Source organism: Lissotriton vulgaris, chromosome 8 (genome assembly GCF_964263255.1).
Source record: "Lissotriton vulgaris chromosome 8, aLisVul1.2, whole genome shotgun sequence".
NCBI classification, from domain to species: domain Eukaryota; kingdom Metazoa; phylum Chordata; class Amphibia; order Caudata; family Salamandridae; genus Lissotriton; species Lissotriton vulgaris.
The window spans coordinates 172,038,228-172,052,961 of NC_141696.1; the positions used below are offsets into that span (position 1 = coordinate 172,038,228).

A 14,734-nucleotide genomic window follows, 5' to 3' on the forward strand; every position below is an offset into this window, starting at 1 on the left:
AATAACTTCATTGGCATAAACATGTGTTATATTTGGTTTTCTATTATAGTAATTGGGGAATTATGCTTCTCTGCCCAATCGATCATATGTATTAACAGCGCATCAAAACAATCTACTACCTGCCCATGATTAAAAAAACTCCTGAGGCTCCTATTGAAGTGACTCAGTTGCCATCAAATGTTTACTTGCCTTCTGACAATTTTAGCAGTCTCGGGCCACTCAGTGTATGGGATTTGTCAAAACGGAAACAAAGCTTCATCACATTTTAACTTTTATAATCAGCAAAAGCATTCATCTGACAATTTTTTTAAATCTTTATTTCCGGAGGAGATGCATGAAGGTGCAGTTTATACATCTAAAATGAAGGATTCTTGTGCAAAAAAGGCTTTAAAATTAAGACTAAATTCTTCTACTAGGGGTGTAGTGTGAGCGGTTAGAGTGGAGAGGTTTTGAACTTAAATGATAAAATAGCATACTTGTTTCAAATAGATTCACAGAGAGGACATGCGTGATGCTGGAGCGTGGGCAAGCATAGGGGTGGTAGAGACATCTCAGATGACGGGCCCTCGATTCCTCTAGTTCTACTCTTCGCAGGTGGGCGAAAATGTTACTTGTAACTCAAATACTCATGAACCTCAAGCTATACAAAACGATCCCAGACTGCCTTGCGACTTCTCCTGCACTTGGAGTAACCAGGCACAGAGGCAGGTAGGCCTGAGGTATGCACATGCATGTTTTTATTCCTTTGTGATGGGTTGAAGAGACATGCACTAGCCATACCCATGGGTCAGCCCTACCCCCACACATACACAAGGTGTGCGGTGCAAGATACATGTAAGTAAGTGCTTGAGCATATTGAACACTGTGTTTTATCATTTGTACAGGCACAATGGAGAGCCGGCAGCGTTGCAAGTTAGGTAAAGCACAACGACCACTGATCTACAGCGCCTTTTAGGACAATCCAATGCTTTAAGCACACACAAAACCAGTGTGACACAGGGGAGTGAACGCCAACACTTCCAACTGAGAGTTCGAGACCTTATCCAGGAGGCCAAGAATGACTCTTAGTTAAGATTATCCTATATTGGCATTATAGAGCATCGTACCTACACACGCCCTATACTGCCATTATATAGCGCAGCATTTGCCGCGGTTTGCCGGCCGGCGGCAACCGATGATCGTTAAGGCTTCGTTCCCATTACGCAAAAGTGGGTCTACCATCATGGATGGGTAGGCCACCAGTGTTCATGAGCATGAGTAAACAGGGGGGGGTTGGGGGGGGGCGATGCGGGGTATAATTATCGACTTGTAAGGGCTCTGCTTAAAGGTACCCCTTGGTTAATCAGATAACCTTCTCCAAAACCGCATAGCCGTTTTAGAATGAATGGCAACTGCACATTTGGAGCCAGATACCCCTTTCCCATGTAGATATATCTGAGAAAAATGACATTCTGGCACATTGCGGAACAGTGGCGTCACTAGGGGGGCGCGGGGGGTGTGGACCGCACCGGGTGACACCAGCCTGTGGGGTGACACCGTCAATTCTATGTCTCTGCTGCAATTATTGTCCAATTAAATTTTTGCTATAATACGACGTCAGCGTCCGGACGTTGATGACGTTCAAAACGTCACTCACGTGACGTGCCTGCTCCCAGACCCGCCGTTTTAATCAGCCCGCACTGCCACTGCCGTTTCTTTGTCTAGGCGGTCCATCATCACCAGCAGCAGGTAAGGAAGCGCCTCGGGGTGGAGTGGGGGCAGTGCGGAGCGCGACTCCTCTCATGTGCAGAGGCCCAGACTGTGTGCAGCCGAAGCCGCCCGTCACTGCACCAAAGCAAGCAATGCACAGGTGTGAAAAGTGCACCTGGGCTCCCTCGTGCATGAGAAGCCCCTTCCTCAGATAACAGTACAAGCAACCTCTCGCTAAGCGCCTCGGCGCCGTGGAGAGTACGCGCTATATACACACATGCCCGCTTAGCATGCATCATGCATGCAGCATTTGACCAGGACTAGGGTGGTCGAAGAGGTGAGGCGTGGGGGTTACTTATCTTGGTTAGTTTGTGTGTGAAGACCAAGACCATGAATAAATCCAGCGGCATATTTTCAAATGTTTGTTCTGGCTGAAAACATTTCTGTTATTTAAGTCATATTTGTATAAAAGCAGTTATATACATAGAAAGGGTGTTCTCCTAGAACAACCAGTCCTTCCTTCCTTCCACCCCCCCCCCCCACGACCCCCCCCCCCCCCCCCCCCCCCCCTCAGGCAAAAGAAGGTACAACTACAAGAAGACACTCTTCTGCCACACAGCGGCTACTGCTGGCTTAAACGCCTCTGGACGCTAGGGCTTTAGTGTCTCCTCGTAGACTCTCTGTAAGATATTCTTTGTGTCTTAGTGGACCTGGGTTAGGTGCACAGGGATTGGTGATGGCCTACATGGATTTTACGAGTGACAGTTAAGTGTTTTCCCCAATATAATCGGGGCGAGAGATGCCATAACATTAAAAGAGTCTTTTAACCATAACATTGACCTTTGTGATACAGTGCACGCATTTTGCACTCTCTATAATGCTCTAAAACGTATTGTATTGTCTGCGGGATATAAATAATACTTCCTTTCGGTCACTGATTGCAGGCTATCCTTTTCCTCCAGGAGCCGTTTTATTATAAAATGTGAGGCATACTTCCGGTGCGTGGATGATTTGTAAGATATCTCTGCGGGTTGGGCAAATGCTGCGTTGATTGGTGTGCAACCTCTGCAGAGTAGTGTGTGTTCTTTCAATTGTGGCTCAGCATATCTTTTGCAGGTGCTGATAAAAGGAGTACAATCGTAATAGGCGATCCTAGCACCTTGCGCTTAAAATACATATGTCTGTTTGTGGTGTGTCCTTTATAGATTGGCAATGACGACACGCGAGTTGGGCCAGTAAAGAAACATATCACTCTGGGTTTAAACCCCTTAGTTCCAGACGCCGGTCAGCTCAGGCACGCGGTCGCTGCTTTCAAACGAGCTGCGTACAGACTACAGAGGTGTGCCTGGTAATCAGACTTACTGACCATGCAGTGGACCGACCACCCCCGCAGCTTCCACATGCAATAATATGTGTGTTTAGTGTCTCGCCCCCTTTATACCTCAACTTACTGCCCCCCCCCCCCCTCGATTGCCCCCGCCCCCCACCAAGCTTGAGGGTCTTCTTGTTTAGGTCGTTTGCCAGGGCCCCTGAGAGGAAACCGGGGAATCAGGTAGCAATTGGGGCCCCAAACTTTGAACAGATTTTTTTAAAAACCAGGGATCATTCTGCCTAGTGCACACTGGTGTCCCACATAATCGTGCATTGTCCGAAGTAATATGTGTGCGATTCTGAATATATGTAAATTAAATGTGCGCCCCCCCCCCTACTTTACAGCCTGCTGAGAACTGTCAAGTACATGTTCCCTTTAATTTGGTTTTAACTGCACGCCCCTCCCTGCCCCAGACACCACACCGTTGAGCTAGTCTTACTTTGCAGCAAAATATACCGCCCAAATAACTCAAGTCTGATCGGTGTCATAATAAAAATAGGGGTATTTTATGCAGTGACACCACATGCACAATTGCCCGCACGAAATTCACGAGTGCGCGTTGTTAATACGTAACTGAATGTTGTTAGTTATTCAAGCACTGGGAGGGTGGCCGGCTCAGTCGGTGCCATGGGAGGCAGACAGATCTGTGCAGCAAGCGCACAACCCACCATGCTATCTGTGCGGCGAGTACTCTAATAGGGAACCCCAGCCTGCAGGACATCATTTAAAAGGGACAAATTGCTATTTTGTGTTTTCTTATGGTAGAACTTCGCTTAATGGTGTGACAATCTAAGCACTTCTACAAATGATCTTTGATTATTAACGTTTATAATCAGTATAACAAGTTTGCAGGGGCCAAAGTACAGCAACTCCGAAACCGAAATGTACCTTTATTTTGGGGTTAATTTTACTTCCAAGGTGGGATTTCTTTTAATTTAGGTGTATTCAGGGGGGGAGTTCTGTGGAGCAGAAGGGCGCACATACAGACCACAGAGTGGAGACGGAGTGCGTTGGGCACAGGGTGGCGCGCTTCATATTGCACTGCAGAGATCATGATGGGTAGGGTGCATAGATGGGGGAAACGAGACTGCTGAGAGGGGGTGGGCAGAAGGCGATAGTGGGACTGCTGAAAGAGGACTTGTGGGCTGAAACAGAGGACAAACTGTAAGTGCAGAGGACAAACTGGGACTGCTGGAGGGGTGTGGGGGCTGGAGGTAAGAGGAGGGGCACACAGGGACTGCTCAGAGTCTGGCAATGGGAACTGGGAATGGGGTACGGGTAATATGGGAAGATGGGTGTGCAGAGAAAGGAAGTGACAAGGGGTAAGTCGTGAGGGGGTGACACCATGAGTTACCCGCACTGGGTGACACCAACCCTAGTGACGCCACTGTTGCGGAATACAACAATGTATGCAAATAAGGTTATCCAAAAAGGGGGTACACGGAAACAGAATTCAACAAGCATGCTCAACTGAGAGCTGCCGTGAATAATACTCTAATATACTGCATGAGGCGGGCAAGTATAACACTCATGCCTTATTCTCTCCAGGAGGTCTTTGGGGTTTTCAACTTTGGCCACTCCAAAAAAATTCCTTTAAAAAAATGAAGGACACATTTTTTATTTTTATAGCAATTATTTCAAAATATATTTTTACAGATTCAATAAGAGGCTACAACCTGTGATTCAGGATCTGTTACAGTACCCAGGAGAATTATTTCTGTGCTCATAACAATAGCTTGTGGGCTTCTTCAGGCCTACATGGGTCTCAGGTCCCCTAAACTACTGAGGTCTGGCCCACGGACCCTACCTGGAGTCCTGTGGGGCAAACCCAGCAGACATATACCAAGGCCACCTTGAACCTTTCTATGGTGAAAAAAAGCCTTAAAGTGCATTAAAAGAAAACATCCTCATTTCTCGTTTAAAGCAACATGAGCAGCAGATCTGAGCTCAATCAACCTGATATCGATGGAGGCCCCCCAGGGAACCCCCACCTGCTGTCCTCACTTCATCTCCAGCAGACCAGCAGCAATGCGCTATTGACGGGTTCGATCGGGTCCTGTTGTCCGCTTGCTTCTGGACCAACGATCACAGGTTACGTATCGACGGATCACTCAAGGCTCCGTTCATGGGAGGCCTCAGAAATGGCGCGTCTGGACTGACATCCTCCAGCTCTCGCGATTATGCACGCTCCCATGGACGTTTCTAATTGAATACTGGACATTAATCGACTGAGTGGTTCAACTGACCTTACACTCACATTGTGTATCTGTGCGAGGAGAGCTGTCACGCTGGTTATGTTTGAGAATGCCCATGGGGGTCAGGTATGCTCCTATAGATCAGTGGGGGAGGGGGATGACGTGTTGCGTACATGAGTGTTTCGGCCAACAGGCACTTGGGAAAGAACTGCTACAGGGTGCTTTACAGACTTGGTTCCTTTGAAAAAGAAAATTCAAATTATACAATGCTTTGTCAGGATAGTGTGGCCTTTGGCTGCCGTTACTGAATGGGCATCCTGCTACTAATTTTAGAAATCTTTTTTAATACTAACAATTAGAATAATACATTTTTTGAGTATCTTAAAAGAAGGTTTTGAATGATATCACTACTAATGCTTATAACGGAGTGGGTGTCTAGAATTTTCAACTCATGTTGTAATACGGATGACAGCGGTGCCATGATGCAAACATGTCCAGGTTTTGTATTCTGGAATTTCTATCAGTAAGGTGACATCAGTTAGTGGTAGGCTGCAATAGACCTGTAAAAATGGCTAACTTTTCATGGAGGATCCAAATAGGATCGTATAGTCGTACGTTGCCTTTGCAAAATACAAGTATCTATAAATCAAGCTCTCCATGTCCACCACTCACATTCTAAGTTATACATCCGATCACAGAACAGGGTTGTGCATTTGACAAATCGTAAGCTATTTTTCCACAATTCTCTAGGGCAACTATTATTGAGATCTAGTATTTTTTTTAACCCCTTGCATGTGGGGCTCATTCCCCCGCTGTGCTGGGGGAGGCGGGGCGCGCACAGCGCCCCCTTCCTTATGACGAGCTCAGCTCGTCATGAGCCACGGTACTCGTGTGTTTATGACGCGCACACCCGTTTGTGTAGAACGTTCGCACAGCAGGGAAATTAGCTCAGCGTGCGAGCGTTCCAACGGTCATGCACAGGAGCACCGTGGCTCATGACGAGCTGAGCTCACCATGAGCGTTCAAGGGGTTAAAGTCCAAGGAGTGTTCACAGTATTGTGAAAGTCGCTTGCGGTACAAAGTAACAACAGAGTATAGGTCAGGCAGAAGGGTGACACATTTTGGTGTATACTGTGGATAAGATAGGAAAGGTAGGTGGTGGGAACTGAAATGGAGTAGGAGAACTTTGAAGGCTCCCTTGGAGCTTGGTAGTGGGCTTCCATCCAGCTGAGGCGGTGACAATTCTTCCCCACCCGCCATATTTAAAGATCATTGGTATATGGGCACGGATTTTCTGCTGAAAGTAGTTCTGCTGACAAAGCAGGAACACTTTTGGCAAAACTGCTCAATGGGTGAGTAATTATAATATATTTGTTTGTCTTTTGGTTGCTTTTTTGCTAGAGCCAAGATGCTCCGGTGTACGTCCACTTAAATATGATTATAACAATAATATTAACACCACCACCAATGCCACGTCTAGTAAGAAAAAAAGCACAATCCAACCAGGAAAACCTAGGGAAAAGCTTGAACAATTTGACATCCAGTTTACACCTCCCCGTATTTACAACATCCAGAACAGTCCAACCAAGAATCCCTTCTGAAAGCCATCAACAAGTTAAAAACCGGTCTACACCACTCAGTCTATTCAACTTCTATCATGGTCCAACCAATAATACCATCCACAAACCATGAACAAATGAATACTCCAACAAGTCAATATAGGGCACTTCCCAACCAAGAACACATTCCAGAAAGAATGAACCATTTGATACCGATTCTACACCACCCAGAAGATTCAACATCAAACTGTATTCAACCAGGAATGCCCTCCAAAACCATAAACAATTTAACACCAGTCTGTTCAACATCCAGCTGTATCCAACCAAGAATACTGTCCACAAACCATGAACAAATTCATACTCAGTCAGTTCAATAGAGGGCACTTCCCGACTAGGAAAATGTTCCAGAATGAATGAACTATTAATACAGATACCACACTACCCAGAAGATTCAAAATCTAGCTGCATCCAACCAAGAATACCTTTAGAAAACAAACAATTTAACACCCAACCCGTTTAACATCTAGCACCATCCAACCAAGAATACCCTCCGAAAACCATAAACAATTTAACACCCAATCTGATCAACATCTAGCACCATCCAACCAAGAATACCCTTTGAAAACCATAAACAATTTATTATCCAATCTGATCAACATCTAGCACAATCCAACCAAGAATACCCTTTGAAAACCATAAACAATTTATTATCCAATCTGATCAACATCTAGCACAATCCAACCAAGAATACCCTTTGAAAATCATAAACAATTTATTATCCAATCTGATCAACATCTAGCACCATCCAACCAATAATACCTCCCAAAAACCATAATAAATGTATCATCCAATCTGATCAACATCTAGCACAATCCAACCAAGAATACCCTCCGAAAACCATAAACAATTTATTATCCAATCTGATCAACATCTAGCACAATACTACCAAGAATACCCTCCATAAACAATGTATTATCCAAACTGATCAACATCTAGCGCCATCCAACCAAGAATACCCTCCAAAAACCATAAACAATGTATTATCCAATCTGATCAACATCTAGCACAATCCAACCAAGAATACCCTCTGAAAACCATAGACAATGTATTATCCAAACAGATCAACATCTAGCACCATCCAATCAAGATTACCCTCCGAAAACCAATCAATAGCTTGTCTAGGCTTTAGTGTACCATTATGAGGACCGGAAGACAGTATCAGAAACATACCTTCACGAGAACCCTGACTCCAGTATGCAAAGAAAACGTCAGAATCATTTGCAAAGGCTCCCCAAGCCAACCCGGAGCCCTACAATGCCATAGGAATGGTAGAAAGTGTGCTTCATATATGGCAGTCACTTGGTGTGCCCTATCCTAGGAGGTACAAATGATCTTCAAATTGTCATAAGTGAGTTTTTGACATTGAGCTGCATGTGCCTATCAGAAAAAACACAAGAGGAAATCCACTGATTAAATATTATACCAACAGAAACCTCAAAAATGAACAAGCAGTTAGAAGAGCAAGCTGCAATAAACCAGGATAAGCTCCAATGAAGCTCATTATAGATTAAATAAAAAAAATAAAAAATAAAATACATACACACATATATATATATACATATACATATACATAGATATATACATATACATATACATAGATATATACATATACATAGATATATACATATACATATACATATACATATATATATATATATATATATACTTGGACTGAATCCAATCAAAAGCCTTTCCAGCTTGTCTACTGGAATTTCAGCAGCGAGGAGCTCGAATAGAAAAAAGTACATAAATAAAGAGAACCAGTTAAGGAACAACTGAATGTGCAGCTACAAAAGAACTGTGTATTTCTTGAATTCGCATTGAATAATCCACTATACACAAACCCCAGCGCAGGCGAATGCAACTAACAATAAAGATGTAGCAGATGTAGACACATTTCAGAAAAGGTAACAAAAGCCAGTCCAGGGAAAATTGCTTTCTTTTTACAATGAATTATTGTGCATTGCAATTTGCATGCTTTCAGATAATCTTCAAAAAAACAAATTACAGGTCTGCAGAATACACTGGCGCCAAAAACACAGGCCTGGCATTAAAATTGTACTGCTCCAGTCTCTCCTCAGCCTATCAGTGTCATAAACGAAAAACAGCAGATAAGAGATTACTGTTATTTTTTAGGATTTGTGGCATTTTTGATGTATAATATTGCACCTATTGTGCCACCGAATCAGACGTAAAAACGGATATTAACGCTGAAAGTAGAGCAGCCTTTTTGGTATCCCCTGGCATTCGCGTCAATATCCGCAATGCGAATTGTGATTGGTTTCCAGCTTTTGGAATATTTGTTATCAGCTACTTCTTTTATCGAATACTGACACAGCGGATGGGAATGTCCGCCTATGGTGCTGCTTACACTACGGGCAGGCGAAAAAGGCGAATCACTACCAACGTGGCATGGCTTCAACCGACTCTATTGCGCTGCTGTCCCCAGGGTATCTCACCCCCATTGGAGCCTTTTGTCCTGTCGCGCGCAGAATGCGAAAATGTTGCACTTTTCTCTTTGTGATTGCGTGGGCTGATGCGTACAAGTGAAAAGAGCACTGGTTAGAGGCGGCAGACCCGAGAGCAGAGGACGGCCCGGGACCAGGGTTCGATTCCCGGCGCGGCAGGTTTCTGGACTAGGGTCAGCGGACTCGATAATTCTCTCGCCTCGGTGCCCACTCTGATCAGTGATCACACTCGGCAACTCTTGGCATTAGCTTGCCTCATCCTCACTAACGGCCCCACCAGACCGCCGGGGATGCCTGGTCTCACCCTGGAGATACCCACTAAGGAACCATCTCTCAGGGAAGCCAGGAAGGGTTTCGCATCGGTCGAAGCGCCTTGGGACCCTCCGGGTAAGTAGTGCGCTATATAAATGCCTATACATTCAAATCCTCTATGGGTCACTGCATTAATAAAACAAAAACAGCCAGCAAGATCGTTCAGTGGGTTGTTGTGCCTGCTCTGTGCATTTCTGTGCACTCTACAGGTCACGGTAGGGGCTTGTGCCCTTCTAACTTCAATAAACTGCACAGCATGGAGTTGGGAACATGTGCCATGAGCTGTATGACCAAGATGCAAAACTGTCAAGCTAAGCACATTACTGTCTCTATCCCCAGATCCGTGCTTCTTCCATTTAAAAATAAATAAATACAATGATTTGAGACCTGCAGCAAGCACGATAGATTTCCGATGGATGTTCACTAGTTAGTGTAGTAGATCAATATAAACATTTTTGCAGGGGTCTTTTGCTGATGATCTATTTGTTTATGGTCTAAAGAGCATATTTGAAAGCGGCTCCACATCTAAATGTATTATAATATAGCACCATTTCAAATATTTTGTCAGATTCAATACTTCCGGCCCTTGTTATTTGACATTTTTTATGTGGCCACTAACAGTGATGCAATCCAGTGTAATTTGCTCAGCTTGAAAAACTTGACCAAGCTCTTAGTCATTTATTGCCTACTAGACTTGGTTTTGGTGAGCACATTTCATCTCCTCCGCTTCAATTTTCCAGGCACTATCTATCCAGATGGCGGTTTCAGAGCAAGATTATAATAATAAAAAAGTTAATTCTCCTACACACTCAAAGAAACGTGCGGTAGAATACTCTGAAGTAGTTTACAATTGGAGTTTGTCATCTCCGGACAACCCTGAGGCCATAATATAGAAAGTGCACCAGGAGCACAACGGGCATATGCGCCTGCTTTATGAGCCGTAGGGCACTTTGGTATTAACCCCTCCCCTGCTGGTGACGGAACCCCTCCGTCACCAGCCATGGGCGCGCTGTGCTGATGATGGAGCGGTTCAGTCACGGCCCGCTCGGCGCGCCTACGCTGAACGTTCTGTTGGGCGGGGCCGTGATGGAACCGCTCCGTAAACAGCACAGCGCACCCGAGGCTCGTGACGGAGCGGTTCCGTCACGAGTACGGGAGCGCCGCGATGCGCCCCCACCCCCTTAGCGCTGCGGCGGAATTGCCGCTGCAGCGAAGGGGTTAAAGAAGGGGCCACAGACGCTTGTGTTGCCCAGTCTGTAATACTGATAGTGCTGGCACACATGTCGCACCAGCGCTAATGTGAGCGGGTGTTCCCTTGTTGCATGGGGGTGTGGCCCCAAGCAAATGAGGGCATCACTTTGCCTCTGCTCCCATCCCGTATTACCAATGTGGTGCAGAGGCAAACATGGAGCTTTAGAGGTGCACTGAAAGTACGCCACAAAAAGGTAGCACACTGCCAGTGCGTCCCCCTAAGGTCAACTCTCTCAAAAGCTTCTTTATACTTGTGCATCAAGTGTCCAGTAGAGTCGACTCTACGTTCGGCGGAAAAAGCCCATTTTCATATTTTACGCAGCTCTTTGGTGTCATCTGGCTCACTCGGCCAGTCCTGGATTTCTAGCGAACATCAGTATTCATTATGGGTAGCACAGATTTCCTTTTAATACTTTAATCATAGGTTTAAGTATCCCAGCATTCAAAATCATGCTGGATATGAAAGCCAGAACTGGATAAACTTGTCAAATAAGGCGGGAAACATCCATTACAACCCAGGCATTACAACGCAATGTCGTCACAACGCGGTCAATACAATGCAGGATCCATGACAACGCATGCCATTACAAAGCATATCCCTCACTGACCAGCAACTTCCATGAGGTAAGCACCCGGCGGTGTTAGAATAGTAATTTTCATTGTAACAGAATATGTGTTGTAATGGCATGCGTTGTAATGGAAGCTGTGTTGTATTGATCGCGTTGTAAATGTATGCGTTGCAATAGTTTGCGTTGTTTTGTCATACATTTAAATAAGGCATGCAACCACCGAAGAGCTGTGGCAGACCACCTTGTTTTGCCAAACTGCTTAGGTTATGGAGGACCCCCAAGTCCCACTTCGTATTTTCATAGGTGGGGATGAGTCTTCTCAGTACTGAGGGGGCGGAGATTGAATTATATTTCTGCCGGCATCAGCGCCAATCACTCGTGGTCACTGGAGGACAGGTGGCATGCCCGGCGCCTTGAGAAAGCTTTGAGCATCGCTCGTGTTCACCGTTCAGTTCTTGAGCGAATTAGTCCATGCTCCTGTCATTCGTTCTGAAGACCGACCTGAAAAGGCTTCAAAGAAAATTTCCTTTTTCATTCCTCACATAACAGCAAAACACAAGGATCACGACAAGCCAGGGTTGTCAACTGGGAAGTCCAAAGGGATGTTTAATTCATCCCTAAAGTCCCCCGCAGCGATGCAGCTTCAAAGCAGGTTTCCTCGAGACTGTGGCTGATTGGCCCGCAACACCTCCTCCAAATCCATCAGAGATCAGACCACTTTAGTAAATCACTTCTGCTCTCTTACATCACTGCATTCACAAATTAAAGTGACAAACACACCCAGCGTTCACGTCTATACAGACCGCAAAGGGTTGCAACTGCATGTACGCAGCAGGTCTCCTTTTCCGCAGCCCGTCTCTTTTCCGCAGCCCGTCTCTCTCTACGCAGCCCGTCTCTCTCTACGCAGCCCGTCTCTCTCTCTACCCAGCCCGTCTCTCTCTCTACGCAGCCCGTCTCTCTCTCTCTACGCAGCCCGTCTCTCTCTCTCTACCCAGCTCGTCTCTCTCTCTCTACCCAGCCCGTCTCTCTCTACCCAGCCCGTCTCTCTCTACCCAGCCCGTCTCTGTAACCAGCCCGTCTCTGTAACCAGCCCGTCTCTGTAACCAGCCCGTCTCTGTAACCAACCCGTCTCTGTAACCAACCCGTCTCTGTAACCAACCCGTCTCTGTACAGGGGCCCAACGGGCTCTTCTATGGTAATAATAAGCTTAGAATTTGAATATTGGGCTTCTCTTTGAAGACTGTACCTAAGATGAGCTCAGGTTCAGGCTATGGGTCAGAGACGAGATAGTAAGGCATAAGCAGCGTTGCCTGTATCCAGGGCCTATGATTCGAGGTCCACATTTGTTGTAACCTCCAAGATGCGTCGCATGTCTGCTAATGGGTGAGGCTTAGGTGGGCAGCTGGCTGTATGGGTTGGTCCAGAGTTTGCAACTGGTACGAAGTGTCAGTGAGAGGCTTGTCCTACTTTTCCAAAGCATTGGCGCTCAGAATCTGTAGCCAGGTTTACTCTCCAGTTCTGTGTACATTGCAGTACACCGCTATACATTCCCAGCTAGGAGGCCTACAATACCAATCCAGCAGGGAATTAGCCCTATTCACTTATGCTGGCTTAGTCAGGCTAGACTAGTCACCCCGGAGATAATCTCTGTAATCACGCCTACGTGTCACACATCACAGCCTAAAACAACAACAAGAAATTTTCAGCAAGTGTCCAGGGTTCCATGACCTACAGTGCCCTAATTTATAGCCTGATGCACTAGCCTCCAGATGACATACATACATAAGAGGAGATCAGGAATTCTAAGCCACTTGGCCGAGGAGTGCAGGTATTCTTCCATGACCTTCAAAGCCCCAATGAACCACCAAAGCATCATACACAATAGAGAAGTTCTGTCCAAGGAGTAAGTCCAAGGCACTTGTCCAATGAGTAAGTATACAGGTCCATGATTTTCAGTGCCCATATGTACCCCAGATGCAGTACCTCCAGAGGCCATATGTAACAGAGAAGATAAGGAATATTAAGTCACTTGTCCAAGGAGTAAATATACAGTTCCAAGATCTTCAGTGCCCATATGTACCCTCGATACAGTAGCCGCCAGAGGTCATACATAATTGAGGATCTAAGGAACACTATGGCACTTGGCCAAGGAGTGCAGATACGCTCCATAGATGACATGGAAAGGGACTTGGTTAAGTCGAGAGTGGCAGCAGTCTTTCACAATCACACTAAGCTCAAGGTAAGGAATCAAAATGACCTTGTTCTCGAAGAGCGAACCACCAGCTTTCTTGGACAGCTTCTAGCGCAGGAGATTGGATGCCATAAAAGATATGGGGCCAGACCATAAGTATAGCTACTTGTGGAGCATGGGCCAAGAATTCTTAGGTTAAGGTTTGATGTCTAAGTGGAGAGGTAGGTGATTTTAGCCATTTTAATACTTCTGGCTTGTTTTTCGGTAGTCATCTCTGGCCATTGGTTATGTGTTTGTCTTCTGTGTCAGACACTGCATAGACCCATGTGTATCGGAGTTAAAAATCAATAATATCTCACATATGTATATCGAGACAGTTCACGTTCGGCTAGCTAAACAAAATATAAATGTAATTTATCAGAAAAAAGGAATAAAGCCATGCCATAGATAGACTTGTTACTTTGTCAGGCAGATTCTCAATGAAACTCTAATCTTCCTGCAAATGTAATTGGGAGATTGGCTTATTTCCAGATATTGTCTCTTGCCATTGATTTGTAGCAGTTTGCATTCCTCTCAGTGAGGCTTAGTTGGATGTTTACTACCACACACCTGTGCCTCAATGGAACACACATTAAAATAATATATTGTAAAATCAGTTCAGTTTCAGTTGGATGTTCCACAGGCCGGATAGCCTAATCCAACATGTGTTTTCCAAGCTTCACGTGAATGGCACTGCATGGCACTGCGCTAATCAACTCTGCTACAAAAATAGACATTTGAGGTTAGCAGATGTAGAGTCGGCGGTGTAGTAGAGTGCTCCATATAAAGGAGCGGTTCTGCACCTTACTGTTGAGAACTATCTAGCGGTTCCCTACTTCTATTATACATACATAAAATACATATATATACACACACACACACACACATTATACATACTTAAAATAAATATATACACACATATATATATATATATATTTTTTTTTTTACGGTGAAACGCGTATGTCAGGGGGGCAGGGGGGTCTGCCAATAAACCACTGTTGGTGAAAACAACAACTTGGAGTGCCGTCC

The 14,734-nt window shown here is 45.2% G+C and overlaps 1 protein-coding gene across 1 annotated transcript in view; it reads right to left on the reverse strand.

Moving 5' to 3' along the window:
* TENM4 (teneurin transmembrane protein 4) overlaps window positions 1-14,734 on the reverse strand; it is a 1,632,468-nt gene that overhangs the window by 4,389 nt on the left and 1,613,345 nt on the right. The gene's annotated exons all lie outside the window — the stretch shown is intronic.